The sequence below is a fragment of the Lactuca sativa genome, chromosome 9 (genome assembly GCF_002870075.4).
Source record: "Lactuca sativa cultivar Salinas chromosome 9, Lsat_Salinas_v11, whole genome shotgun sequence".
Classification (NCBI taxonomy): domain Eukaryota; kingdom Viridiplantae; phylum Streptophyta; class Magnoliopsida; order Asterales; family Asteraceae; genus Lactuca; species Lactuca sativa.
Window position 1 is genome coordinate 19,445,045 of NC_056631.2, and position 5,529 is coordinate 19,450,573.

Genomic DNA, 5,529 nt, shown 5'->3' on the forward strand with positions numbered 1-5,529 from the left:
TTTCTCTTCTCGCCAACCTCCATCTTGCTGGCGGCTCTTCCCTTGATCATATCTTCAACAGACTTGGCAGCCCAGATAGCTGCCTCCAGAGTAGGTGCCTGACGTACTGGCACCGCATACTCCCATGGAAGTCCCTTTGCGTACTTGTCAATTTTTGTCAGCTCGTCCGGGACAAGGCGCAAAGCAAACTCCATCTTGTCTGTGAAGTTGTTGGTGTATTCATCGATGGTCGTGCTTCCTTTCTTCAAGGTTAGGAATTGGTTCTCCAGCTCGAGCAAGTTTTGGGCTGAACAGTACTTACATTTGAATTTCACCAAAAACTCTACCCATGACAGTTGCAGGGGCTCATTGGGGCTTAAAGTTTTCCCCAGGGTGTTCCACCAACGAACAACACCTCCTCGGAACTGTCATACTGCAAACGTGGTCTGTAATTTGCCTCTACAACCACACGTTATGAAGGCCAACTCCATCTCCGAGATCCAATCCATTACTCCGATCAGATCTTCCTTTCCAGTGAAAGTCGATGGCTTGCAAGTCAGAAAATCTTTGTACTTGCACCCATTCCTCTCGACTCCGTCATCTTGATTAATCCTTCTAATCACCAGTGCATCAGCTTGACCAACGGTCTCACTGTAGTTTCCTTCCTCTGACTGCCCATCATTCAGGTCGGGCTGTTCGATAGGCATCGTAAGTTCCTCTCGAGTTTGTTGAAGTAAACGCCTCGTTTCCTCCATTTGACGATCCAGCATCATCTGGATCAACGCTTGAACTTCGGCCATTGTGATTGTCTCCGGAGCGGCTACTACAACAGGTATTTGATCAATCACTGGGGGCTGATCTCGGTTCCCTTTTGCATTCATGTTTCCGCTACAGGTCCTTGCCATCTTGATCTATACACCGAATAAGGTGAATCCAGATCTTTATTTAGGATTGACGTTTAAATCATCCTTATCACTCCGAAACGTTTATATGCTAGTTCTAATATCGTAGTTAAACGCTTAGAATCCTAAACACATAAGGTTTCCAGATCCGGTCGGCAATAAACCATAGATCCGAACAAATAACAGCATATCAGGCACAAGCATTTAGCACATAAAAGCATTTTAGGCACAATTCCTAAAATAAGCTAGTGCTCACACCTCACAATCATCGCTTAGCATTCTAAGTTTAAGTCTAGAAATAAATCCATATTCCTAGTTCGCTTAAACTAATGCTCTGATACCAACTGTGACATCCCCATTTTCACGGCCAGAAAAGACCGATTTTTGTTTATGCTTTATAAAAATCAGAGTAAATCTTTTAATAAAAATGTTGCGGAATTTGTTCCCAGTAAAACATGATAAATACGTTATCAAAGCATTTCCGAAGAAAAGTATTTTTATTCATTTTAAAACATTTGGGATGTCATCGTCAATACAGAAACATAAGCATAAACAGAACTTACATTCATTATCACTAGTGATTTATATCTCCTTAATCTCTCAGTGTAATGTGACTTCATATCAACACCTGTTATATAAATAAACTGAGTGGGTCAGGTTGGGAAACGTGGTGAGTACATAGGGATTTCAATCCCACAATGTTATACCATATATATAGTTTAAAACTCACAAAATATACAATTTCACCATATATATAAACAACTCTTAGTCCACCCCGTCGATCCTCACAACGAGACTATCCATACTCTCGGACCTAAGATTAGCCGTTTTACATAATCCATACTCCCAGATCAGAAATGAACGACTTTACCTAATCCATACTCTCGGACTAGGGACGAATGACTAATCCGTACTCTCGGATTAATGATGAATGATTATGCCTAATCCATGCTCTCGGACTAGGGACAATGAGTATGTCTAATCCATGCTCCCGGATCAATGAAATATACTAAGGTTTTATTCTCTGAGTATAATTCACTCGTACTCGTAAGAAAACACTACCCAATATTCCTCATAATTAATTTAGGTTTACTCTTTATCCTAAATCAACATATATAATCATGTATGTTCTTTAACAAGTATCTCAGGCAACATCAAATAATTCGCACATAAACATATATTTAATACTTCGATTGATACTTGTATTAAAATCATGTTAATGAAATGGACTATGCACTCACTTGAAAAGGTGGTGATTCCGAACTCAGACAACGCTTCGCTTCTTAAAAATAATTTCCTTCGACGAAACCTAGTATTATTACCACTAGAGTTTAGTCTATTATTCACCGAGACTAATAAATAGTATAGCTATTATTACTATTATATAAGCGTTAAACAATAATTATACAACCCATAATAATAGCCCAATTACTCATTATAAGTTCTTAATAACGTTACTATAATTAAATAAACGATATATTAAAAATAGCGTAGGCGTAGCTCACTTACAACGTTTTAAAGAAAATCGAGCTTTTCTTGAAGCAGTGTTCCCGAGCCGAAAAGCTCTTCTTCTCGGAGCCTTCAAGCACTCCGGGGCTTCCGCCTCGTGCTAAGGAGTTTCCCTAGGCTTTTCGGGGAGTTTCGGGGCTAGAGAGAGGTTTTAGAGAGAGAGTAAAAAGAAGAAAGAATGGGAAATGTGTGAAGAAAATGAGGGTGGGAGAGGTTCTATTTATAGGGTGAAAATTGGCTGAACTTGGTGCCACATAGGGATGAGATTTAGAACCGGAAAATCGGACCGGAACCGGAATCGAACCGGAACCGGAACCGGACCCGTTAGAACCGGAATATATAGAACCGGGTCCGGTTCCGGGTTTAAAAATTGGCTTTATCCGGGTTTGGGTCCATTGGGTCCGGGTAAACCGGGTTTAAAATCCGGAACCGGTTTTTGGAACCGGAACCACTTTTAGGGCCGGAACCACTTTTTGTGAAACGTTTACAAGATGCATATCTTATTCGTTTCAACTCCAATTGACATACAGTTTTTTCCAACATGTAGTTTAGAGTTTGTACATGATTCTAGACTATAAATTTTTCATTTTTAGTTTTATATTCATTGACTTACAGTCCTCAAAAGTTGAGATACCAAAGCTGAAAGTTTTTAGTTTTTTAGTTTTTTTGTATTCGGTGAAAGTTTTAAAGCATGCATATCTAATTCGTTTAAAGTCGGATTGACATGTGGTTTTTTCCAACTTCTAGTTTACAGTTTGTACGTGGGTTTAGACTATAATTTGTCATTTTTGGTTTAACATTCAATGATTTACAGTCCTCCGAAGTCGGGATATCAAAACTGAAAATTTTCAACTTTTCAGCTATTTGTTTTTGTACTTTGTATTATGTGAAAATATTAACACAAGTATATCTCATTCGTTTAAATTTGGATTGACATGCGGGTTTTTCCAGAGTGTATTTTAGAGTTTGTACATGATTTTAGACTCTAATTTTGTTAATTGTGGTTTCTTATTCAATAAGTTACAGCCCCCCAAAGTGGGGATATCAATATGAAAATTTTCAAAGTTCAACCCACTAAGTTGTAAGTAATTACCAAAAAATTCCGGTTTTTTCGGGTTTTCCGGGTCTAAACCCACTTTATTCGGTTCCAACCTACCCACTTTGATGTTTCCGGGTTTTCCGGTTCTAGACCCACTTTACCCGGAACCATACCCGGAACCGAACCGGAACCGGTTCCTATATACCGGTCCGGTTTCCGGTTCTATAAAATCCCGTTAACCGGTTCCGGGTTTTCCGGGTCCGGGTTTGGACCCACTTTCATCCCTAGTGCAACATGTCACCATCTAGTGGCAAGACTTGGGGAGAAAGCAATGGCCAAGATTGTGCCACATCACCCATTTTCGCACAGCACACTTCCGACTTCTAAAATCCGTAACTTTCACATACGACCTCCGTTTTTGACGTTCTATATATCCACGCGTAGGTAAAAATAAGATCTACAACTGACTTCGTCAGCTAATTCTCGACCGATCTTAAATTTAACAGTATGAGGAGATTATATTGTTAAATGTCCGCGTAAAATTTATAACTTCTACATACGGACTCTGTTTTCGTCTGTCTTTTTACCGTGGAGTTCCTATTAATGAGATCTTCAATTATCATTTAGGTCGCATAGGTCAAAAACCGCTCAAACTAAAGTTCAAGTTTCGGGTCGTGCAGTGCTATGCCAAATCTTAGAAAATTCATAACTTCCTCATACGAAGTCAGATTTGGGCATTCTTTTTTTGTATTTTTTCGGTTTAACATATACTACAACTTTTATTTGGATCAATAAGGCTAAAATTCCTTTATCAAAAATTCACTTTTTACGTCTCCCTGTGCCGTGCCGGTTTTGCCGTAAAACTTCGACGGGCCATAACTTCTTCGTTATAACTCGGATTTCAGCGTTCTTTATATGTACGGAACCCTTGAGACATATTATAAAACTTAGTTAAGATTATTTATTCTAAATAATATTTTGTCGGAAAGTCGTTTTTGACCCCTATTATCTCTAAATTGACTAGCCCAGATCTACGGGCGTTACAGTAATGTTATGCGCAGCGGGGCTGCTAAAGAGTGTTGTGCAACACTAATGTCGATAAAATGTCGGACCGGGTAGCTAAGAAGCGTAACCTCGCCATGCAGTCTCTGAGACTGTTATTCGGCACAGATGTTGTGCAAATGGAATGTCACCGATAACCATCTACATAGTCTGCATTAATAACCGTCTTGGAGGTATTTCTTTCTTGGGCTTAGCAGCCGACAATGATGGAGATGTTACGCGGGAGAGCAGAAATGGATCGGGCTTGGCTGCTAGTGATCGTAGATACATCACACCGGAGAGTATCGCGTGGAATGGTCGGAGCATGTTGCTATAATGGAGTCGAGCTGAGAAGCCAGGCGACTCAAGGCAAAGGTGCTGAACCTTGCATGCGGGGTGTGCCACTATAATGGAGTCGGGCTAAGAAGCCAGGCGACTCGAGGCGAGGGTACTAAACCTCACATGCAGAGCTTGCCTCTATAATGGAGTCGGGTTGAGAAGCCAGGCGACTCGAGGCAAGGGTGCTGAACCTTGCATGCGGAGCTTGCCGCTATAATAGAGTCGGGCTGAGAAGCCAAACAACTCGAGGCGAAGGTGTTGTACCTCGCATGCGGAGCTTGCTGCTATAATGGAGTCGGGCCGAGAAGTCGAACAACTCGAGGCGAGGGTGCTGAACCTCGCATGCGGAGCTTGCCGCTATAATGGAGTCGGGATGAGAAGCTAGGCGACTCGAGGCGAGGGTGCTGAACCTCGCATGCGGAGCTTGATGCTATAAAGTGTGACATCCCCAAAATCACGGCCAGAAAAGACCGATTTCATTTATGCTTTTTAAAATAACTTCAGAGTAAATCCTTTTGATTTAAAAGTGATGCGGAATTTGTTCCCAAAACAAAACACGATAAAATAATGTTTATCAAAGCATTTCATCAAGAGATGCATTTTCATTATATAATCAAAACTCGGGATGTCATGTTCCGATACAGACCATACAGCATAAACGATAACATTACAAGTCATTCAACAAATATATACATATACAGACTTGTAAACAAAACAACT